The sequence below is a fragment of the Ornithorhynchus anatinus genome, chromosome 1 (genome assembly GCF_004115215.2).
Source record: "Ornithorhynchus anatinus isolate Pmale09 chromosome 1, mOrnAna1.pri.v4, whole genome shotgun sequence".
NCBI classification, from domain to species: Eukaryota; Metazoa; Chordata; class Mammalia; order Monotremata; family Ornithorhynchidae; genus Ornithorhynchus; species Ornithorhynchus anatinus.
Window position 1 is genome coordinate 94045496 of NC_041728.1, and position 26117 is coordinate 94071612.

Consider the following 26117-nt stretch of genomic DNA (forward strand, 5'->3'; position numbering starts at 1 on the left):
GAAAACATTTTGTATACATAACTGTTCTGTACAAAGTAATAATAATGATGTTGGTATTTGTTAAGTGCTTACTATGTGCAGACCACTGTTCTAAGAGCTGGGGTAGATACAGGGTAATCAGGTTGTCCCACGTGAGGCTCACAATCTAAATGCCCATTTTACAGATGAGATAACTGAGGCACAGAGAAGTTGAGTGACTTGCCCACAGTCATACAGTTGACAAGTGGCAGAGGTGGTATTCGAACCCATGACCTCTGACTCCCAAGCCTGGGTTCTGCATACAGTAGGTGCTCAGTTAATACTACTTAGAGAAGGAATGAACAGAGGGATGCTAGAAAAACAATCATCTGGCACTTTGTCTAATCAGTCAAAAGGTTTTCCAGCATGGAAACCTGCCAATGATTTACATATCCATAATTTATTTTATAATGTCTGTTTCCCCAATTAGAATGTAAGCTCCTGAGGGCAGAGAATATGTGTACCAGCTCTGTTATACTGTATGCTCCCAAGCACTTAACCCAGTGCTTTGCACACAGCAAGCACTCAATAAGTATCATCCATCGATTGATTGGGAACCATTTTATATTAATAGAGGGGGATGGACTTTCTCTTCTGGGAAGCTAAAGTATTACTATCAGATTCAGATCTTTAAATGAGATCCCTAGCTCTTGAGTGACATGTTCCACCTTAAAAAGGAGTTCAAAGTGCATTATCTCCTTCTTATCCTGGGTGCAGTCCACCCCATCTCTGTGCTCACCCTTTCCATCTTAGAGGGGATGGGAAGGGAGGTGAGTTTTAAGTAGGGTGGTGAGTTTTAAGTACTAAGCACTGGAGTAGATACATGCTAACTGGGTTGGACACAGTGGTCAGAAAGGATCCGGGAAGGGAAGTGGATTGGAGTGCTCCCAGCACCCGCCCTACAGCACTTGTGTATATATTGACATATTTATTATTCTATTTATTTTTATTAATATGTTTATATCTATAATTCTATTTATTTATATTGATGGTACTGATGCCTGCCTACTTGTTTTGTTTTGTTTTGTTGTCTGTCTCCCCCGTTCTAGACTGTAAGCCCATTGTTGGGTAGGGATTGTCTCTATTTGTTGGCCAACTGTACTTTCCAAGTGCTTAGTACAATGCTCTGAACACAGTAAGTGCTCAGTAAATATGATTGAATAAATGTATAAATTAAGGAATGAGGCAGTCATCAGCCTCCCTCCGGATAGAGGGGAACCCCATTTTATTAATGACCCCTCTGCAGGCCACCGTTTGGTTCATTGTGATCCTTCTTTTTCCACCTCCATATTCAGTCTGTTGCCATTCGATCTTTCTTCCTCCACAACATTTCCAGAATCCTCCTTTTCCTCTCCATCCAAATGGCCACTGTGCTTTCCAGGAACATATCATATCTCTGTTGTACTACTACATAGGCCTCCTCTCTCACCTCCCTGCTTCAAATCTCTCCCCCGTGCAATCCCTACTCTGCTGCCTACTTTACTTTGCTGCCTGGATCATTCTGTTCACATCTTCTTACACCTTATAACCAGTCAGTGTTGTCCGTCTCTCTGCATTCAGAAACCCAGAATTCAGAAACAGAAACCCAGGTTCCGGAAGAACTTGAAGTCCCACTGATTGACTGAGATAAGGAATTTTTGAATTTTTTTTAAAGGCACAATTACTGTTCTTATTTTTCTGGGAAGAAGACCAGAGGAACAAAGACTAACCTGCCCACTTATCTCACAAGTCAATAGAGGGATCAGGAAAAGTAGAGTGGATCTTCTTATTAAAATTGCATCTCCTCCAGGAGGCCTCCCCTGCTTAAGCCCTCATTTCCCCTGCTCCCTCATGCTTCTGTATCACCTTTGCAGTTGGATCTGCACCCTTTCAGTACTTAAAAATCACCCCACCCTCAATCCCTCTCACCCATCTCCTGGAGCCTGATTCATTTTGGAATTGGCATGGCAAGAAAGAGAGACTGGGGATAGAAAGGCTGAGTTTTATACAAAATTTATTCTGCGAGACAAATTAAATTATTTGATTATTTTGTATGCGGCAAATTGAACTTCCCTTTCGGGATCCCCTTTCAGGAGGAAAATGATTATTTAATGCTATTAAACATACTTATGTGTTACTCACACATGGCAAAACACCCAGGTTCTGCCCAGGAGGAATTCACTCATACTTGGTTCGCACATGGTGAGGCAGCTAGCTCCCACCCATGAACACTTCCCATTTGGGAGGAATCCATTTATGCGTTACACATCCTGCTCCTGCTTATTGAGAAGCAGCATGGCTCAGTGGAAAGAGCCAGGACTTGGGAGTCAGAGGTCACGGGTTCTAATCCCAACTCCGCTGCTTGCCAGCTGTGTCACTTTGGGCAAGTCACTTCACTTCTCTGTGCCTCAGTTACCTCATCTGTAAAATGGGGATTAAAACTGTTAGCCCCACATGGGACAACCTGATCACCTTGTATCCCCCCAATGCTTAGAACAGTGCTTTGCACATAGTAAGCGCTTACCAAAAAATACCATACATCCGTAGCCAAGTAGCCTAGCTTCCAGCTCCATTAACGTTCAGTGAGACACTCATTCATCCCATGGGTCTTCACTTGGTGCAGACAGAGCAGGCATCCCCTGCTCTGGGCAGAGGTGACCCACAGCCAGTTGCTGCAAGCCTTGATTCACTGCACAGAGGAGCAGAGGCCACAGGTATTTATTATCTGTGCTCCTAGGCCGTTCCAAATTCTGGTCTCAGTTTATCCACTCTCCCCCCTTCCTCCATAACTAGGTTGATTGGCAGGGGGGAGAGGAACACCTTCTGTATTCCCAGCTTGGGCTGTCAATCAATCTAGCAGCTTTGGTTGTTGGGGCAGTATCCCTCCCGCATTTCTGAGTTCTGCCTCGCTGGCTCAAGCAATCATGAGATGGCATTTGACCTCGAGATGGCGGGTACCCGGCTTCATCTTGGGCCAATCCCACAGCACTAATATAATTATATGTATATATATACACACACTCATATATACACACATATATATACACATATATGTATGTGTGTGTGTATGTATGTACGCATGTATATGTAAACATATATATATACAATTAATAAATGTGAATAAAGAACCAATATATATGTATGTATATTTATATGTATATATGTGACAGTCACCCCACCCTCAATCCCACAGCACAAATATACATATAAAGAAATATGAATATTTATATTTACACTATGAAAACAGAATATATCTGTTCTTTATTCATATTTATTAATGTCTGTCTCCCCATCTAGGCTGTAATCTCCTTGCACTCAGAGAATTTGTCTACCAACTCTGTTGCCCCATGTTCTCCCAAGTGCTTAATACAGTGCCCTGAACACAGTATGTCCTCAATAAATGCCACTGCTTCACTGGTGGCTTGATTTCTACGTCTCGTTCTCACTTTCACCAATTCAGAAATGGAAGCTAGTAATTCACCTAAAAAAAAACAAAAAAAGAAGTATTTGAAATTGCCTGAGCCTAATAAATGAGGAGGCTCCCTGATCTGATCTGAACTGGTCCACTTTCTGGGAAAAGATTCCCCTGGTGAGACTGTGCTGATGCACAGTGTGTCCAAAGGTGAAGATGCAGTCCATCAGGATCAAATGGCGATCTTGGCTCCCAGCAGACACTCTTCGAGGGACACTTTAAAACACATATTAAAATGATAAACATCTGGAAAGCTGCTGTGGTTTGCCCAAGAAGGGAATTGAGCCTATTCCCCTTGCTTTCAACGCCTTATTGATGTTCAAGACTTTAATAGGTCATGGTTCAGCCCATTCGGTTTCCCTCTTCAAAACCGATTGCATCTCAATTGTGCCATGGAAAGACGCAGTTAATTTTCCGCCAACCCAGAGTGGGCTGGGAAGGGAAATTACATTTTGGGATGTGCCATTTTGCTCCTTCACTAAAGACTGGATGGCTGTGGTTATTGATTTCTGTTTCAGAGTCACAGTCACAGGAAGGCTGTTCAATCACTGAAATTGGTTGCTAAGGAAAATTACAGGAATCATTTTTCTTTTCATGGTATTTATTAAGTGCTTACTTCTTGCCAGGACCATACTAAGTGTTGGGGTAGATAGAAGGTTGGACACAGTCCACATCCCAAATGTGCTCATATTTTTGATCCCCATTTTACAGATGAGGTAACTGAAATTCAGAGAAGTGAAATGACTTGCCTAAGGTCACACAGCAGACAAATGGTGGAACCGGGATTAGAACATAGGCAATATACATAGTCATCAGCTTCCCTTATGATAGAAGGGAACCCCATTTTACACCATCCCCTCCGCTGGCTACCATGTGGTTCACTGCTATCTTTCTTTTTCCACTCCCGTATTCAATCTGTAGCTTACCAGTCCTTTCTTCCTCAACAGTATCTCCCGAATCCTCCCTTTCCTCTCCATCCAAATGGCCACTGTACCGTCCAGCCAACATGTCATGTCCCAGCTTGACTACTGCATCAGCCTCCTCTCTCACCTCCCTGCTTCTGAATCCTTCTGACTCCCAAGCCTGTGCTCTATCCAATGGACCACACTACAGTTGATTGACCTTACTGAGTGCCTACCTAATATGAAGTCATGCATTAAGTGCTTGGATAATTCGCCTGAGTAAAGGTCATGACCTCTTCTCCTAAAAGCTTGAAAGCCAGTGAGCAGAAGGGTTCCACTCCATGTCGCACAACTAGTGTACCTCATGGTGCTTCTATTGACCGGATTTCCAGATTGTTCCCAAACCCCAGAAGCACAAAAGCCACAGTAGACTACAAGCTTCTTATAGGCAGGGATCAGATCTACCAACTCTACTGTAGCATGCTTTCCCAAGTGCTCAGTAAGTGCTCAATAAATACCAGTAATTCACTGATTTATTGGGAAGACAAGTCTTGAGTCTCATCTGCATTGGCTTTCCCAAGGATCACTGGAAAAACTTTTACCTGAGACTTTACATTCCTCCCACTGTAGTTAGTCAATCATATTTATTGAGTGCTGACTGTGTGCAGAGCAATGAGCTAAGTGCTTGGGAGGGTATAATATAAATAGACACATTCCCTGCCCACAAAAAGCTCACAGTCTAAAAGGAGAGACGGATGGATGCCTCTTCCTTCTTCTGGAGGGGAAAGCTACGGCAGCAATTTCTCTTCAGAAATTTAGTCCATTTGAAAAAATCTGAATTTCTGTTATCTTGGACCACAGAAGGCTTGCAGTCAGTCTAGAAATATTGTTATTGTTCATTACAACCCAAGTAGATTCAATAAGGGTTAACATCCAGAACCTGAAAGAATCCTTATTTTATATTATTGAATCTCTGAAGCAAGAACTGTTCAAAAGCATAAAATGACAAGTTTAAATATTTGTGATCATACATGTAGAGGAGCAGTGTGGCCTAGTGAATAGAGCATGGACCTGGGAGTCAGAAGTCCTAGCTCTGCCACTTGTGTGCTTTGTGACCTTGGGCAAGTCACAACTTCTCTGTGCCTCAGTTACCTCATCTGTAAAATAAGGATTGAGACTGGGAGGCCCACATGGGACAGGGACTGTGTCCAACCTGATTTGCTTGTATCTAATCCCAGCAATTAGTACAGTGCCTGGCACATAGTAAGCACTTAACAAATACTATCATTATTATCACTGTGTTCTTCATACATGTTCTGACACCTTTACAATATATGAAAGTTACTTCAAGACGAATGAAGCAGCAAACAGCCAATCCAGAGCATCAACCTGAGGCACTGTATAAAAACTAAAGAAATGTCAGGAAATTTTCTTTGTCCTGCCCACCATTTTGTCCTGGAAATATATTGTAATTCCTTCATAAAACAGTTCAGTGTTTATCTCAACTCCATTTACAGGGAGTTCCCTGTCACAATCTCAAGTAAGAAAATGAATTAGGATGATAGGAAATGAGCCATGTATCCTAACAATGTAATCAGGCATTCAATCCATCATGTTCATTAAGTACTTGCAATGTGCACACAGTAAGGGTTCAGTAAATACAACTGAATGAATGCAGAGCAGTGTACTAAGCACTTGGGAGCATACAATCAACTTACTGTTTATTATTATGATTATATTTTTAAGTGCTTACATTCTGACAAGCACTGTTCTAAGTGCTGGGATAGATACAAATTAATCAGGCTGGAACAGTCTCTGTCCCACTTGGGGTTCACATTCTTAGTAGGAGGGAAAACAGGTATTTAATTCCTATTTCACAGCTGAAGAAATTGAGGCACAGAAAAATTAAGTGATTTGTCCAAGATCATACAGCAAGCAATTGGCAGAGCCAGGATTCAAGCCCAGGTCCTCTGACTCCCAGGCCTGTGCTGTTTCCGCTAGGCCACACTGCTTCTCTTTCCTTAATAATGAATAATTTTGCAACAGTCAGTTAAGTGTCAGCCCAGACAGACCCTCTTGTGGATGGTGAACTAGTTATCCCTTGTTATGCAGCTTGAGATGCTGCATGGCCTAGTGGAAAGAGTATAAGCTTTGGAGTGTGAGGACCTGAGTTCTAATTCTGATTCTACCACTTGCGGGCTGTGTGGCCATGGTCAAGTCATTGAAGTTTTCTGTGCCACAGTTTCCTCATTTGTTAAATAGGATAAGGGACCTGCTCTCTGTTCCCCTTGGTTCGTGAATCCTGGTTGGGAAAGACTATGTCTGTCCCGATTATCTCGTATCTACCTATAGCTCCCAATACAGTACTGGGCACATTAAGTGCTTAACAAATACCATGATTATTGTTATTATGGAGACTTGTTTGCATCACACCCAAGAACAGTTAACTGCCAGACAAGAATGAGGTAGATCATTCTTTGAGTGAGCTCCTTGGGAATTTCAATTGTTTTGCTCTCAAAGAGTTTTAGGGTTTGTGCTTGAATCTAGGATCTAAATGAGCTTTCCAAGAGTGAATTCATCTTCTGCTTAAGACATTTTGGAGCCACCAAAATTTAATATTCCTGAATTTGTTTTGCCATGTACTCTTGTCAAAATCCTAATTTTTCCTCTTAAAATGAGGTTGAAAAGAAGAATCTAAACAAGTGCATGCTCTGATACCCCTAAAAATGCGTTTCTCACATAATCATAATTCATTTACTTCCTACCCTAAAACAAAATGCCTGAAGCTCTATAATTGCAATAATTCTCTTTTATTGAGAAGTGCTTTCCTCTTAGAAGTTAAAAAAAAATTAAGTTCAAGTCAGGTTTCCATAGATCTGGGCACATCCTCATCCATTAGCATGGTCGGGCTCACGTCAGCAGGACAAAGTGGTTGGCATAATGATGTCATAATCTCTACTCTCTCAGAGCTTACATTTTCACACTTTTTCTGGTGTACAAAAAATGAGCAGGGAGATTATATATTGTAACAGTAATCATAATGCCAAATTGAAAAAAGAAACTTGATCTGGAAAGAGATTTCAGTTTTCCCACAAAAAAAGCAATAAGAAAATGTCTTTGAAAAATGTGATTTATGTAAGTTTCCCATTCACTGATACCTCTCTCGACAAAATAAATGAGACATCATTTTAGTGTAAAGGAAACCAAACAAAAACACCTGCGTGAAAAAATAAATGGCACACACATGGGACCGTTCCTTCAATTTATCATCATTGTGTGTAGGCTGAATCGTGGAAACCTTTCCAAACAGTGTTCTTGCTGTGGAATGTAGCCATTCCTCATGATAGTCTTCGGGGCATATACACTGCTAAACCCAAAGTGAGTGTTTCATTGCATATTTTCAATAACCAGTCATCACGTTAATGTTCTCAGGGTCCCCAGTGTTTCTACAGACAGTGCTACTTCTTTTACAAGAAAAATTATATAAGGCAACAGCAGAGAAAATAACTGCTCCACTCCTCAAATGCTACTTTTGAAGTACACCCAACACACACACTCTCATATGCTCTCCTTAGGGATGTGAAGGGTGTGAGAGAAATGTTCCCACCATTTGGCCCCTTCTAGTTATTTTGCCATGTGGTCCAGTGATCGTGGGAGGAAAGAATTGAGCTCAGCAATTTATGATCCCATAGGCAGGTAGTACTCTTTTGGAGAGTTCATCTGCATTCCTGGCTAAATTTGGCCTGTTGGGGGCTATTGTTGAAATAATTCTCATCTTGCCTCTATCCATGATGGTTGTCTCAAGAATCTAGACAGGTGCATGAACAGATATTGCTTTCCATAGACTTAGATGTTATAAATGAGGATTCTTTCCAGGACCTCTGGAAAAGTACTGTGATATTCCTTTATGGGCTATTTACTGTAATGAGAAAGTTTCTTAACTATTGCTTAATGTTTATTAAAGTAATTTAAAGTATAGCATCACAATATTAAGTAAGGAGTTGTAATTTAATTATACATCAACTGCAAGAGATTGTGAAGTAGAAGCTTGTTCTGGCGATTGAGGTGGTCATTTTTCAACTTTACTGAGCACTTTATCCACTGGAGGTTGAACAGCTTTCTTCTTTCCTTCCTAAACTGCTTGGAGCAGGTGAATTCCTTCAAAACACCTCTGTGAACCTTTGAACTCTCTCTATTAAGGTCTTTCTTCAGTCATATTTGTAAGGATATTTGCTTTTTTAGAAACTGATGTGAGACTTCTGAATCCCAAGATTTTAGCTGATGCTGGAAAAACAAAATTTCTTTTTCATCCTCTTCAGCATCACACAATGATGCATTGAACTGTCAAAGTTCTATGAGCTCCTCAGTGAACCAAAATTTTTCTGATTGTTGTGGGGCTGAGGGTGGGGTAAATATCAATTGCTTAAGAGGTTCAGCTCCCACCATAAGGACAATGCAGAAATGAGGGCAAATCAGGGAAATGAGGGTTTACCCTGAGTAAGCCTTCGTGGAGGGTATCTTAAAGAGATGAAACTTTATAAGGCTTTAATTGTGGAAAGAGAGATGGTCTGTCTGATATGAAGAGGGAGGGAGTTCCAGGCCAGAGGCAGGCATGGGCAAGGGAATGGTAGCTAGATAGATGGAATGGAGGCACAGAGAGTAGGTTGGTGTTAGAGAAACAAAGTGAAAGTGCTGAGTTGTAGTAGGAAATCAGCAACTTATAATATAAGAGGGTGAGGTGATTGAGAGGTGACTGAGGTGATCCTTTAACTGTTGGAGTTCCTCAAGGCTCAGTTCTTGGCCCTCTTCTGTTCTCCATTTACACTCACTCCCTCGGTGAACTCATTCACTCTCACGGCTTTGACTACCATCTCTACGCAGATGACACGCGGATCTACATCTTCGCCCCGTCCTCTCCCCCTCCCTTCAGGCTCGCATCTCCTCCTGCCTCCAGGACGTCTCCACCTGGATGTCGGCCTGCCACCTAAAACTCAACATGAGCAAGACTGAGCTCCTCATCTTCCCTCCCAAACCCGGTCCTCTCCCAGACTTCCCTATCACCGTGGATGGCACGACCATCCTTCCCGTCTCTCGGGCCCACGATCTCGGTGTCATCCTTGACTCAGCTCTCTTGTTCACCCCACACATCCTATCCGTTACCAAGACCTGCTGGTTTCACCTTTACAATATCGCCAAGATTCGCCCTTTCCTCTCCACCCAAACAGCTACTTTACTGCTACGGGCTCTCGTTATATCCCGGCTAGACTACTGTGTCAGCCTTCTCTCTGACCTCCCTTCCTCCTCTCTCGCCCCGCTCCAGTCTATTCTTCACTCCGCTGCCCGGCTCATCTTCCTGCAGAAACGATCTGGGCATGTCACTCCCCTTCTTAAACAACTCCAGTGGTTTCCTATCGACCTCTGCTCCAAACAAAAACTCCTCAATCTAGGCTTCAAGGCTCTACATCACCTTGCCCCTTCCTACCTCTCCTCCCTTCTCTCTTTCTACCGCCCACCCCGCACGCTCCGCTCCTCCGCCGCCCACCTCCTCACCGTCCCTCGGTCTCGCCTATCCCGCCGTCGACCCCCGGGCCACGTCCTCCCACGGTCCTGGAATGCCCTCCCTCCTCACCTCCGCCAAACTGATTCTCTTCCCCTCTTCAAAACCCTACTTAAAACTCACCTCCTCCAAGAGGCCTTCCCAGACTGAGCTCCTCTTCTCCCTCTACTCCCTCTACCACCCCCCCTTCACCTCTCCGCAGCTAAACCCTCTTTTACCCCTTTCCCTCTGCTCCTCCCTTCCCATCCCCTCAGCACTGTACTCGTCCGCTCAACTGTATATATTTCTATTACCCTATTTATTTTGTTAATGAAATGTACATCGCTTTGATTCTATTTAGTTGCCATTGTTTTTACAAGATGTTCTTCCTCTTGACTCTATTTATTGCCATTGTTCTTGTCTGTCCGTCTCCCCCGATTAGACCGTAAGCCTGTCAAACGGCAGGGACTGTCTCTATCTGTTGCCGACTTGTTCATTCCAAGCGCTTAGTACAGTGCTCTGCACATAGTAAGCGCTCAATAAATACTATTGAATGAGAGTTTAAAAGTCAATGGTAAGGAGTTTCAGTTGGAAGCGGAGGTGGATTTGCAACCACTCGAGTGAGGAAACATGGACTGAATGCTTTTTTAGAAAAAAAAAATGATCCAGGCAGCAGAGTGAAATATGGACTGGCAGGAACATCAGCGAGGAAGCTGATTCAATAGTCAGTGCAGAATATAATAAATACAGGGATCACTGGCAGTAGGAGTTTGAATGGAGAAGAAAGACTGGATTCTAGATATGTTGTGAAGATACAGCCAAAAAAGATAGTGACAGATTGAATATAAGTGTTGAATGAAAGAGATGAGTCAAGCATAGTACCAGGTACCAGGCTTGTGAGATGGGGAATAGTGAAATTGTCTACAGTGATGAAGTCATCGGGAATTTAGGGGCACAGAGTTTGGTTGGGATGATGAGGAATTCTGTTTTGGATATGTTAAGTTTGAGTTGTTGGTGGGACATCCAAGTAGAGATGTCCTGAAAGCAGGAAGTAAAAGAATAAAGTGCTCACTAAAGTTGAAAAACGATGACTCCACTCAGCAGAATAAGCTAGACAGGTGCATCTAGACAGGTGCATGAACAATATTCACTTTCCCTTGGATTTAGATGTTATGAATTAGGATTTATTTTGCCATGTGATCCAGTGATCATGGGAGGAAAGAAATGAGCTCAATAATTTATGATCCCATAGGCAGGTTGTCCTCTTTCGCAGAATTCATCTATGTTCCTAGCTAAATTTGGTCTGCAGGGGCTATTGTTGAAACAATTCTCATCTTACCCCTACCCATGATGGTTATCTGAAGAATCAAGCTTCTACTTTTGTAACATCTCACAGGGACTCACAACCATAATACAACTCCTCACTTAATATTCAGATCAGAGGAGAGGGGTCAGAGCTGGAGAACTAAAATTGGAAATCATCTGTGAAGAGGTGGTAGTTGAGGTCATCAATTAATCAATCAATCAATTATTGAGCACTGACTGGGGCAGTGCATTGTACCAAAAGCTTGGGAAAGTACAATATAATAACATAAACACATTCCCTGCCCTCAAGGGAGTGGGTATAAATGGTGAATAGAAGGGGACCCAGAACTAAGTATTGGGGGACCTCCAGTTACGTCATGGAAGGCATGGAGGAACTGGTGGATGATACTGTGGAATGGCCAGAGAGATAGGAGGAGAACCAGAATAGGAGAATATCACTGAAACAGCTGATCTCTCTCTTGCAATTGGCATGGGAATCATTAAGGAGGGAGAAGTATTGTTTCCAGGTGGAGTAGAGGGCAGAGATAAAGCCTGTGAGGATGAGTTGGAGATGGGTGATGTTAGTTTGGTGATTGCATTTCCACCAATGGTGTTTCCTAGCTAGAGTACAGAGTATAGGGTACAGACTGTGGAGGTGATGCAGAGTTGGTTGGGGGCACAAAAATTACAAAGGGGCAAGCAAGTCAAGGTTTTCATTGGTAAGGGCAGTGTTGGGGGCCATGGATTTGTGCATCAGGAGAAGGTAGGATGGGTAAGTTTAATTGCTAAATGCTCTATATCAATCCAGGGAAGGATTGCAGAGTTTGTTGGGTGTATAAAAATGACAAAGGGACAAGGAAGTAAAGGGTTTCATTGGTGAAAGTAGTGCTGGGGACATGGATTTGTGTATCAAGATAAGGTAGGTTGGGTAATATCAATTGCTGATTGCTCTATCTCAATCTAGGGAAGGATCATCTAGGATGGGATTGACTGCAATGAGAAGCAGCATAGTCTCGTGGAAAGAGCATGAACCTACGAGTCAGAGGACTGCCCTCTCAATCCTACAGCACTTATTTACTATAATTTATTTATATGAATGTCTGTAACCCCCACCTCTGAGTCAGAGGACTGCCTTCCCAATCCTACAGCACTTATTTACTATAATTTATTTATATGAATGTCTGTAACCCCCTCTAGACTGTAGGCTCATTGTGGGTAGGGAATGTGTCTGTTGTTGTACAGTGCTCTACCCACAGTGAGTTCTCAATGAATACAATTGACTGATTTGGGTTCTATTCCTAACTCTGCCCATTGCATTCATCCATTCAATAGAATTTATTGAGTGCTTACTATGTACAGACCACTGTACTAAGTGTTTGGAATGTACAATTCAGCAATGGATAGAGAAAATCTCTGCCCAATGATGGGCTCACAGTCTAAATGGGGGAGACAGACAGCAAAGCAAAATAGAACAAAATAAAACATCATCAAGATAAATAGAATCATAAAGATATATACCTCATTAACAAAATAAATAGGGTAATATATACAAATGAGCACAATGCTGAGGGGAGGGGAAGGAGGAAGAGCAGAGGGTGGGGGGAAGGGGGAACAGAGAGAAAGGGGGGCTCAGTCTGGCCTACTGGAGGAGGTGAGCTCTCAGGGCTTTGAAGAGAGGAAGAGAATTGCATGCAATAAAAGGTGTATTTTGGTCATGTGGCCAAACTGTGATTTCTAGTGTTGGCCCCTAAATCTATAACCCTGACCCTAACCCTTCCCTTCTGCCAGCAGCTTGCCCTTTGCCCCAAATAGCAAGGAGCTCAGCAGAATGCCACATCTCTTGTTCAGGATGAGGCCAAAGGAGGCATCGAGTCAGGGCAGAGGGAGAGTGTCCCACCTCTAAACCTAAGCTTGTTGTGGGCAGGGAGTGTCCACCTCTGCCAATTTTGTGTAATAAAGGGTGCTATATTGTCATGCAGCAAAACAGTGATTTTCTCAGATCTATAACCCTGACCCTAAACCTTCCCATTTTCCACCAACCTCCCCATTGTCCCAGAGAGCAAGGGTCTCGGGGGGTGTCACATCACTTCCCTAGGATGAAGCTAAAGGCAACTTCAACTGGAGACAGAGGGAGAAAAGGATGATTTCCCTCCCTTCTAGATTAGGTCTCTGGCTGAGCCTTAGCTGGAGCATCAGGGAGTACTAACCCTGAGCTGGTGCCACAGACATTACTCTGGACCTCTGGTACTGTCACTGCCAGTTCTGCACCCCCCACCCCCCCACCCCCCCACCCCACCCTTTTCCCTCTCCCATGTCCAGGTCCACATCTTGCAGCAGCCAACTCCTCTTCTTCCCTAGGCTTTTTGTTTCTGTTTTTAATGTTATATCCTAAGCCCTTACTCTGTGTCTGGCACTGTATGAAGCACTGTGGTAGATACAAGCTAATCAGGTTAGACACAGTCCATGTCCCACTTGAGATTCACCATCATAATCACCATTTTACAAATGAGGTGACTGGGACACAGTGGCTTACAGCAGACAAGTGGCAGATCCAGGATTAGAACCCAGTTTTCCTGCTTCACCCTGTTCCCACCCTGGCTCTCCCTTCCCCAAGCTTCCTTGCCAGGACCCAAAACCAGAGTCCAGGCAGTATGGGCAGTGGATTCTGGACTTGGCTCCCTGGGGCTTAGTCTGGGTGTCCTGGCTTTTCCCTCTCTCCTCACTAAAAGAATCCACATGACAAGTCAGAGTGGCAAGTCCAGTCCATCAGCAGTCCTGGTCTCTTTCCCCAACCTCATTCTCCCTGGCCATCAACCTGTCTTCCAGTCCTACCTCCATTGTAAATGACCTGCCTCTCCCAGTCTCCAGCTCCAACCGGCATATCTGTCATTCTCTCTCCTCACCTGTCTGCTTTGTTACCCCTGTTCCAGAGAGAGCAAAATCCCACCTTATGTAATAATTATGGTATTTGTTAAGTGCTTACTATGTGCCAAGCACTGTTCTAAGCACTGAGGTAGATACAAGGCAATCAGGTTGTCCCAAGTGGGGCTTATAGTGCTAATACCCATTTTACAGATGAGGTAACTGAGGCCCAGAGAATTTCAATGACTTGACCAAAGTCAACAGCTAATAAGTGGCAGAGCCAAGATTAGACCCCACGACCTCTGACTTCCAACCCTGTGCTCTTTCCACTAACCCACACTGTTTCCCTATGTACCTCCACTCCAGGCCACCAACCCATCTTCCCAGGGCAGGGAGAGCAACCCCTGTCTCCTCAGGCTTTCCACTCACCTTCCAGGGAGACCTGGAAGTAGGAGAAGATAGGAGGAAAAGGAATAGAAGAAGTCCTGGCACAGGAAGGAGGGAAGGGAGGGAAGGCCTGAGAGGGGTGAAGCGAGGGAAGAAGAGGGGAAAGAAAGAAGGAAAGGAAACAAGCAAAAAGAAAGGAAGCAGTGGAAGAAAGTCAGGAAGGAAATAAAGATTGAAAGGCAGAATGGAAGGGAAGAGAGGGCAAAGGGGGTGGGGCAGGGAAGTTTAAGAGAGGAAAGGAGGGAGGGAGAAAAGCAAGGAAAGGAAAAAGGGAAGAGGGGTATCAATAATTTTTGGTGAATCTTTTATTTCTGGGGATGACTAGGGTGAATTGTAAGAAGATTGGGAAATGGAGGATCCCTTTAAAAACACAACTAAACAGCAGCTGTTTGTGCAGCAAAAGTGGGGAGGCAGTAGGGAGATTTTGACAAAGTCTCCGGGATAGGTACCATCTTGACTGCCTAATCTTGAATGGCCATGCTGAGGTCCATTAATTATCTCATTTACCATATGAAGCTTATGCTGGCTGGACTAATGCAGATTTGTCATTTATAGAAGCAAACTCAAACACCATTGGAGAAGGCTGGCCCTGTACAGTGCTTTACACACAGTAAGTGCTCCATAAATACCATGGATCAATTCTGTTGGGAATGCCTCAAGAGCTGGAAGAAAAGGTAAAGCATCAGACTACTTCTAAGTCTAAAGCAGTTTAAAGAAAGTCTTCATTTAATTGGAGGGAGTCATCTTAGTAAATACAGTTTCTATAATTTTCATTTTTTTTTTTTAAATAAGTTTCTAGATGGTTAAATTCTAGGCAACAGTTCAGTAGATGATTGACTTAAACGGGTCAAGAGGTGTGAGTCGGTCTGATTGGGAGTAATGGCTATTGTATTATTAGGTTCAGAGCAATGCTACAGTCATAAATCAATCTAGTGGTGTTTAGAAAATATTGAAGTGCTAAGAAAGCAAAACAGTTGACCTGGGAAGCTTGGCCCACTCCCCATAACAAGAATCTAGATGACTAATGACATAATAAATAACAGTTCAACTCTTCTCTTCAGGCATATGTAATTTGTTTAATAGCAGAGGTATTTTCTAGAGTGGAAGCCCTTTTTAACTTTACCCAGAGCTAGAAAGTGGTTGCTAACAGACCAGAATGGACTGAAGGCTTCCATCCCCTTTAATCTTCCATTCCATGCAAAGTAGTCATTCAAGTTTGGGATCTGGGGATTTACTACCAGGAAAAGAAATCCTCTCTTGTCGTCGGTCTGGGTTAATCATTGGGATGAAAACAGTTCGATCTGATTATTCAAGAATCCTGTGTGACATTTTACATGGTTTAGATGATGTAAGGAATATCTGTTTATATGTTCTTCCCAAACTGAGGAGTTACAGCAGTGGTTCAGCAGACAAGCAGGAAGGGATGTGGAGAAACACTTCTGAATGTCTGGCAAGGCCATCCATTTCCCAGTTATTATGAAAGAAGTCCTCTTATGGATTGTACTTGACCCCAAGGAATTGTCTTTGAATTTGTGTTTAAACTGAGACCATGGGTAGCAGCATGGCCTAGTGGAAAAAGCCTGGAAGTCACAAGACCTGGGTTCTAATACTGTCTCTGCCACTTGCTTTAAGTGTGACCTTGGGAAAGTCTATGCCTCAGTTTCTCATCTGTAAAATGGGATTCAATACCTGTTCTCCCTCTTACTTAGACTGTGAATCACACATGAAACAGGAACCCAGACTGAGCCCTACCTTTCCTTCTGCCTCTCCTTCCCTCCCCATTCCCCCTATTCCCTCCCTCTGCTCTACTCCCTTTTCCTCCCCACAGCACTTGTGTATATTTGTACATATTATTACTCTATTTTATTAATGATGTGTATATATCTACGATTCTATTTGTTTTATCTGTCTACTTGTTTTGTTCTGTTGTCTCTCCCCCTTTTAGACTGTAAGCCCATTGTTGGGCAGGGATTGTCTTTATCTGTTGCTGAATTGTACATTCCAAGCACTTAGTACAGTGCTCTGCACACAGTAAGCGCTCAATAAGTAAGATTGAATGAATGAATGAACTGTGACTGACCTAATTAACTTATGTCTACCCCAGTGTTTGGAACAGTGGTGACATACAGTAAGTGCTTAACAAGTACCATGAAAAAATTAGAGGTAGAAATCAGGAGATGAACTAAACTCATTTTCTAAGTATTGCCTTTATGTCACATGTTTTAGGTCTTGACACAGATGAAATAAGACAATTTCACTTTTGGTTTTATTTGTGTTATAGAGTTTCATAATAAACCCTGAATTTCTCCATGATCCAAGTTTTTATTCTTAATTTCAATATCAAATATTCTTCTATCTCCAACATCTTAATTATTACATTTTACAAAGCCCAGAATTATCTGATATCCTAGGCTGTCATTATTCATCTGATTTCTTTGCAGCAATTTGGCCTGAGCCAAGATTGTTTATGAAGATTAATAATGTGAATATAAGTATTAGCCTCATTTAACTTTGCTGCTAACACTTAGATTCATCATTTAAAATTTATTAAGAAGTAATATTTTCCTCCAAAGCTCCCAACATATTTTAAAAACTCCTCTGAATTACTTTTCCCCACCTTAGTTTCCTTCAGAGTAGGATATGTATATTATTTTTTACAACTTAACAATATGACAAAAGATAAAAATAGAAATGGAAAAAAAAGTATATTCCAGCCAAAATGGAATTTTAGTGTTACAGAATGTAGGAATAGATGGGTCTTAATAATGTATTTGGGTTTAATTCTGAGATACTTGAAACCTTGATGTATTGGTACTTGAAGAATCACAAATAACACCAGTTGAGTTCTCAATGTAGTAGTTGTCTTTCAGTTGATTTGTTTCTATTTAGTAGAGTGCAGGATAATTGTCTTTTCTTTTATTACATGGCCAAGTCATTCCTTTAGCTACTTGTATAATTAAGATCAAAATAGATGTTGTGTTTGGAAGCTGACCTAAGATAAGATTTTGTTTTCATAAATTTCAATAAAAAACAATGGAAAATATTCCTTTTATTTATCTTCTTGCTAAAATAGAAAAGAAATAGTGTGAGTTATGTCAAGTTTTGTTATCAGTTGGACAAGTTACATAGCTCAAAAACTATTTTAAGTATTTGAAGTCTTTAATTAGTATGTTTTCATAACAGGACATTTCTAATCTCTTTAGACTTTCAACAGATGTTGGAGAGTTAAAACCAATCTATTTCAAAAGGAATGGCTGGGTTTATTGTAATATTTAAGTAATACATTTCTTTTGATCATTGCATTATGACATAACTCAGACATCTTCTTTGTTTGTGCAGTTTCTGCAGTCTCACTGAAAGATGATATAACCCAGTAGGGTCGGCTGTACGTTGGTATATATTACATGCTTCTTATTTAGCCACCGTGATAAATAATTCAAGGTTAGGTACATTATGCAGAAGACTTTTCCATCAAATTACACTGACAAAGAAACTAAAAACAGTTTTAAAGGAAACACTTTTTTAAATGATTTGACAGAAAAAAAATCTATATGCATCAGAACACCTGTTTCTAAATAATGATAATTGTGATTTTTGTTAAGCGCTTATTATATGCCAAGCACTGTACTAAGTGCTGGAGTTGATACAGGATAATCAGGTTTCACATGGGGCTCATAGTGTAAGTAGGAGGGAGAACAAGTATTGAATCCCCATTTTGCAGAGGAGGGAACTGAGGCACAGAGAAGTATAGTGACTTGCTCAAGAAAGCACAGCAGACAAGGGAAAGAGCCAGAAACAGAACCCAGGTCCTCTGACTCCCAGGCGTGTGCTCTTTCCACTAGGCCATGCTGCTTCTAAACAATAGATATGAGCTAATTACCCCATATTAATCTCATTTTGATGAGATTTTTTCTAGCTGTTCTACAAGGTGGCCTTGTACATAGCCAGATTCAACCCCCTCTCAATCACAGTTTGACACTGTGGATTACCCCCTTCTCCTGGAAACATTATCCAACCTTGGCTTCATGCCATCATTCAATCGTATGGGATTCAAGTGGGACAGACACTGTGTCCAACCCAATTTGCTTGTATCCACCCCAGCACTTAGTACAGTGCCTTGCACATTTAAGAACTAAACAAATACCATTATTATTATTATTGCTCATCCATGTCCACATCAAACTGAAACAACTTTCCATCAGCTATAAATCATTCAATTAATTCTCTTACCTTACTTTGCTGACAGTATTTACTATTATTATTATATTCAAGTGCTTACTATATTAAAAGCACTGTTCAGAGTTCTGAGGTAGATAAAAGTTGATGAGATTGAAAATAGTAATTCATTTATTCAATCGTATTTATTGAGCGCTTACTGTGTGCAGAGCACTGTTGTCAGAACTTGGGAGAGTACAGTACAACAATAAATCCACATGGAACTCATGGTGGGAAGAGGTATTGAAATCTCATTTTACAGTTGAGGAAACTGAGGCCAAGGGAAGTTAAGTGGCTTTCCCAAGGTCATGCAGGAACAATTTTCAGAGCTGAGATTAGACTCCAGGTCCTCTGATTCCAAGGCCCATGCTCTTCCCATGCTGCTGTTATTTCTTACCTCAATCCAGTCTGTACCCTTCAATATTCTAATGCCAATTTACTAACTGTACCATGATTTCACCTATCTGACTGCTGTCTCCTTGTCCACATCATCCCTTTTTTTTTAATATGGTATTTCTAAAGCACTTACTATGTGCCAAGCACTGCACTCAGCAATGGGGTAGATACAAGCTAATCAGGTTGGAAACAATCCCTGGCCCATGTAAGACTCACAGTATTAATCCCCATTTTGCAGAGGAGGTAACTAAGGCACAGAGGAAATGAAACGACTTGCCCAAGGTCACACAGCAGACAGCTGGCAGACTGGGGATTATAATTCATTCATTCATTCATTCAATAGTATTTATTGAGGGCTTACTATGTGCAGAGCACTGTACTAAGCGCTTGGAATGAACAAGTCGGCAACAGATAGAGACAGTCCCTGCCGTCCAAGCACTTAATACAGTATTCTGCACACAGTAAGCACTCAATAAATACTATTGAATGAATAAAAGAAACCACTGTTCTCCCCACCTTCAAAGCCTTATTAAAATTTTATCTTCTCCAGGAAGCCTTCCCTGATAAAGACCCTCTTTTCCTCTATTATCTCACCCTTATCTTTGTTATATATGTGTTATCTATGCATTTGGATCTGTACCCTTTAAGCACCTGATATTCACCCCTTACTCAGTCTCACAGCATTTACAAACCTATCCTTGATTTTTCTTTATTTTAATAACTGTGTCCTCCTCTACTTGTGTTAGAGACTGTGGTACCAGTTCTCCTGCATTGTATTCTCCTAGAGCACTTCGTAATAATAATGGTGGTATTTATTAAAGGCTTACTATGTGCCAAGCACTAGCTGGGTAGCGATTGTCTCTATCTGTTGCCAAATTGTACTTTCCAAGTGCTTAGTACAGTTCTCTGCACGCAGTAAGTGCTCAATAAATACGATTGAATGAATGAATGTTCTAAGTGCTGGGTACAGTGCTCTGCATATAATAAGTGCTCAATAAATACCACTGATTGATATTTCAGAAATGACGCTGCTTCTAAATAGTCATTTTTATTGAACAATCCCTAAATGAAAAGTACTGCTTCTTTAAAAAAAAAAGATCCAAATCACCTGAGGATTAAATTACAATAGTGGAAAGACCTTGAGCAACCCATTTAACTTCTCAGTGCCTCAGTTTCCTTATCTTTAAAATGGGAATCAATCCTACTGCCTCAGATTCAGACTGTGAGCCCATGTGGGACAGAGATTGTATTCAACCTGACTAATTTGTATATGCCCCGGGCAACAAGAACAGCGTTTAACACATAATAAGCACTTAACAAGTATTATTTTTTTTAAAAAAAGAAAGAACACAGGACTGGGAAACAGAAGATCTGGGTTCTAATCTCAGCTCGGCCATTTGTGTGCTGTGTGATCTTGGGCTAATCACTTGTCCATGCCTCAGCTCCCTCATCTGTAAAATGTAGATTAAATACTTGTACTCAACTGATCAATATTTTTAACAGAGCCCCTACTATGTGCAGAACACTGTAATAAGCACTTAGGAGAATACAAAAGAAGCAAAAGACATCGTTCTTGCCCTTGGGGGACTTTCAATTTAATATTAGGGATATTGCAGGTAGCTATGTACTAGATAGTAAGCTTTTTGATGACAGCGACTGGGTTTTTATTTATGGTATTAGCATTTGTCAAGGACTGTTCTAAACACTAGGATAGATACAAGTTAGATAGAGAAGCAGCGTGGCTCAGTGGAAAAAGACCGGGCTTGGGAGTAAGAGGTCATGAGTTCGAATCCCAGCTCTGCCACTTGTCAGCTGTGTGACTGTGGGCAAGTCACTTCACTTCTCTGTGCCTCAGTTATCTCATCTGTAAAATGGGGATTAAGACTGTGAGCCCCATGTGGGACAATTTTATTCCCCTGTGTCTACCCCAGCGCTTAGGACAGTGCTCTGCACATAGTTAGCGCTTAACAAATACCAACATTATTATTATTATTATTATTACAAGTTGATCTCATTGGACACAGTCCCTGTTCCATCTGGGGCTCAGAGTCTAAGTAGGAGGAAGAACAGATATTTAATCCCCATTTTACTATTGGGGAAACTGAGGCAAGGAGCAGTTAAGTTACTTGCCCAAGGTCACTCAGTGAGCAATGAGTAGAACTGGGATTAGAACCCAGTTCCTCTAACTCTCTGACCTGTGCTCTCCACTTGACACGCTGCTTTCCATGACATGTCATTTAACAAGAATATGATTCTTTAACCTACCTCTTTAGAAGATTCCTGAGCTATTTATATCATTCATTCAATCGTATTTATTGAGTGCTTACTGTGTGGAGAGCACTGTAATAAGCGCTTGGAAAGTACAATTCGGCAACAGATAGACAATCCCTGCCCACACCGGGCTAACATCCCTTCTTGCTCTGGAAAAGACAAGATCACAAGGCGGAGAATGAGAGCTGGGGGGTTGTGAGAGGAAATATGATACAGCTCAACTTGTTCACCAGTACAGACAACAAGATCCCCTGAGGATATGTTCCCGAAAGACTGATCTTGACCACAAGAATTAAGTAGTCTTCATTTGGTTCAAAGGTAAATCTTTCTGGATCCTCACAGTTTGGGATGAGGCGCCAATGACTGAAAGGACAAAGACACATCCCACTAAGGAGAAGGACATGGGCTTGGGTTGTTTATGCAATAATGGTGAGGGCTTGTGCTGAGCCATACACAACAATGAAAGAGGGTCTCTGAAGGGCAGTACAGATAGAGAAGCAGTGTGGCGCAGTGGAAAGAGCACGGGCTTTGGAGTCAGGGCTCATGAGTTCAAATCCCAGCTCTGCCACTTGTCAGCTGTGTGACTGTGGGCAAGTCACTTAACTTCTCTGTGCCTCAGTTCCCTCATCTGTAAAATGGGGATTAAGACTGTGAGCCCCACGTGGGACAACCTGATTCCCCTGTGTCTACCCCAGCGCTTAGAACAGTGCTCTGCACATAGTAAGCGCTTAACAAATACCAACATTATTATTATGTTTCCGCTTATTTGCTCTTATTTCCCCCTCACTCAGCAAGTTATTTCAGCAAGTTATTTGAGTCAGTTGGGACCTTGGATGGGGAAGATCTCCAGGGTATAAGAAAACATTAAATAATCAGATAATTTAATAAAGTCCTCTTTCTTTTATCTGCAGGAATCACATCTCAAAAAATGTGGATGGTGAAGAAGTTTCTGCTGGCTGAGGTAGGTGTCTAGGTGAGCTGCAGAATGTATTTGCTGATTTGAGTAATATTTTAGTTCACAAGCAATTTAAGAGAGAAAACAGGAAGGAGAGAAGGAACATTCAGGTTGGTTAGCCCAATGTACTTATCAAAAAAAAAACAAAAACAAACACACCCCAGGGAGGAAACTGGTGAAGGAAGAGCAATTGAATCAAATCAGTTTGGTTCATTCTTCACAGTACTGGAATGGATTTGGTGGGAAGGAGTTGGGTTAAGTTTGGAAATATTCAGGAATATTTATCGTCTCCACATTCTTATAAATGAATGTCTTCAAATTTGATAATTTAGCATTTTTTGATAGTAGCATTTTGAGGTTGGGGAGAGTGTTAGTCTGTCAAACATGTAGGAGAAGGGAGTTCGAGGTATGAGGAAGGGTGTGAGAAGAATGATTTTAAGAAAAATGATCTGGACAGCGGAGTGAAATGTGAACTAAAAAGGGGAAAGGCTGGAGGCAGAGAAGTCAGTGAGGAGGTAATGCAGTAGTCCAGGTGGGATAGCACAAGTGCTTGGATCAGCGTGGTAGAAGTTTGGATAGAGAGAAAGGGGCAGATTCTAGAGATGTTGTGAAGGTAAGACTGAAAGGATTCCTCCAGCTCCCTCTTTGACTCCCCATAATTTCCAGCAGTATCTCAAGAGATGTCCCCCTTTCTCTCAAATTCTCCCCTCCACCTATGTTTCTGACTCTACTACTTCTCACATCAAAGCACTGTCCCCCTCCTTTCTTCCCTCCCTGACTGCCACCTTTAACTACTAACTTCTCAATGACTCCTTCCCCACTCATTTTAAGCATGCCATGTAACCACTATCCTAAAAAAAAAAAACCCAAACCCTCCCTTGATCCCATGTCATCTCCAGTTACTGCCCCATCGCTCTCCTACCATTTCCCTCCAAATTCCTTGAGTGAGTTGTCTACATTCAGTGCATTCACTTCCTCTCTTCCAACTCTCCCCGCTCCCCTTTAGTCTGATTTCTACCTCCTCCATTTGGCAGAAACCATTTTTTTTAAGGTCACCAATGACCTCCTTCTTGCCAAGTCCAATGGCCATTACTCCATCCTAATCCTCCTTGGGGTCTCAGTTTCTCCAATACTATGGAAATATTATTTAGCCACTGAACGAAGCAGTGTGGCTCAGTGGAAAGAGCCCGGGCTTGGGAACCAGAGGTCATAGGTTTGAATTCCGGCTCTGCCACTTGTCAGCTGTGTGACTGTGGGCAAGTCACTTTACTTCTCTGTGACTCAGTTCCCTTATCTGTAAAATGGGGATGAAGACTGTGAGCCTCATGTGGGACAACCTGATTACCCTGTATCTACCCCAGTGCTTAGAACAGTGCTCTGCACATAGTAAGCGCTTAACAAATACCAACATTATTATCATTATTATTATTATTATTATTTAACCTAGGCTTCACCGACACTGTCCTCTCTTGGTTCTCCTATCTGACTGCTCCTTCTCAGTCTCTTTCACAGGCTCTTTCTCAATCTCCCAGTCACTAACTGTGAGGATGCCTTGAGATTCGGATCTGGATTCCTCTTCTCTTCTCCATCCACAACCACTCCCTTGGAGAACTCATTTGCTTCCATGACCTCAACTATCAGTTCTACATGAATGATTCCCAAATCTACCTCTCCAGCCTTGACCTCACTCGTTTTATAAAGTCTCATATTTCCTCTTCCCTCCAGGACATTTCTACTTGGATATCTTTCTGTCACCTCAAAATTAATATGTCCGAAATAGACCTCCTCATCTTTTCACCAAAACCTTGTTTTCCCAGTGGACAACAGCAGCATCCTCCTTGTCTCACAACCCTACAATCTTAGCATCATCGTGATTCATCTTTTATTCAACCTACACTTTCAATCTTTCACAAAATTTGGTTTGTTCTACTTTCACAACATCTCTGGAATCTATTTCCTCTCTATCCAGACTGTTAATAATGTTGGTATTTGTTAAGCGCTTACTATGTGCAGAGCACTGTTCTAAGCGCTGGGGTAGACACAGGAGAATCAGGTTGTCCCATGTGGGGCTCACAGTCTTAATCCCCATTTTACAAATGAGGTAACTGAGGCACAGAGAAGTTAAGTGACTTGCCCATAGTCACACAGCTGACAAGTGGCAGAGCTGGGATTCGAACTCATGACCTCTGACTCCAAAGCCTATTGTCTTTCCACTGAGCCACGCTGCTTCTCACATGCACTGTTATCTCTGTCTCACTGTTATCACATGCACCCAATCATTCGTTATTTCCTGCCTTGAATGCTATATCAGCCTCCTTGCTATTGTCCCTGCATCCTCTCTTTCTTCTTACTCCAGTCAATATATCACTCTGCTGCCCAGATCATTTTTCTGAGGAAAAACAGAAAAATCAGTCCATATCTCCTTACTCCTCAAAAACCTCCAGTGGTTGCCCATCCACCTCTGCATCAAACAACAACTCCTTACCATTGATTTTCAGGCACTTAACCAGCTCTCTCCCTCCTAACTGCTCTGATTTCCTCTTACAGTCAAATCCTTACACCTCACTCCTCGAACATCAACCTACTCGCAGTATCTTGATTTTTGTCTAGACTTCCACTTACCTCTTGAACATGCTCTCCCTTGAGTCAGGAACCCCCTCCCCCTTCATATCCAACAAATCACTACTCTGCCCACCTTCAAAACCCTCCTAAAATCACATCTCCAAGAGACTTTCCCAGACTAAGCCCTTTATTTCCCCGATCTGCTCTCCTCTCACTATAGACTATGAATTTTTCTGTGTATGCCTTAAACATTTCGGTACTCACCCCAGTCCCATAGTACTTATGTAAATATTCTTATACTCCATCTCATATCCCTGATATATTGCAGTATCTGTCTTTCTCTAAAAATTGTAAGTTCCTTTGTTATTTTCTTTTATGGTATTTGTAAAGCACTTTCTGTGGTCAAAGACTGTTCTAAGAACTGGGGTAGATACAAGCTAATCAGATCAGCCATGAGCCAAATGAGACTCATAACCTAAGTAGGAGGAAGAACAGATATTGAATTATTTTACAGATAAGGAAACTGAGGCACAGAGAAGCAAAGTGACTTCCTCAAGGTCACACAGCAGACAATTGACAGAGTTGTGCTTAGAACCCAGCTCCCTTTTCACCCAGGTCCTTGCTCTTTCCTCTAGGCTCCTGTAGGCAGGGATCAGGTCCATGAACTGTTGTAGAAAATTCCCAAGAAGCTAGTACAGTGATCTGCACATAGTAAGAGTTCAATAAATATCAACTAATTGGTTCACTACCTTGGTGACTGAAAGACTTGATGTGTACAAGCTCACCTTCGGTATCATCATCTACTCTCCCTGGTGGGGTTTATATTTTCTGTGACATTCCTATTTTGTATATCTCTAAAAAGTCACTGAGTTATCTGCAGAGTGTGCTCTGAACCATGTTATGTTCCTTATGCAGGGTCTTAAATTCCATATCCTGAAATCGACAAACTCAAATTGTAATTTGTCATCCAGGGGATTTTGCTGAAACAGTATTACCATGGTCTAGATACCTTAATGTTTCTAGAACATTTTGGATGGCATAGGCAATGCCTTTTAATCTCAATCAATAGTATATGAGTGCTTAGTATGTGCAGAGCACTGTACTAAGTGCTTGGGAGAGTACAATTCAACAATAAACTGAAACATTCCAGCCCAGAAAGACATTACAGTCTAGAGGGAGGGAGACCGACATTAATAT

At 41.9% G+C, this 26117-nt stretch overlaps 1 long non-coding RNA gene across 1 annotated transcript in view; it reads left to right on the top strand.

Annotated features, from left to right (window-relative positions):
* Nucleotides 1-26117, top strand: part of LOC120638461 — a 55461-nt gene that overhangs the window by 22503 nt on the left and 6841 nt on the right. The window contains exon 2 of the long non-coding RNA XR_005660133.1: nt 22315-22364. This is a non-coding gene — a long non-coding RNA (uncharacterized LOC120638461). The remainder of the gene's footprint in view (nt 1-22314; nt 22365-26117) is intronic.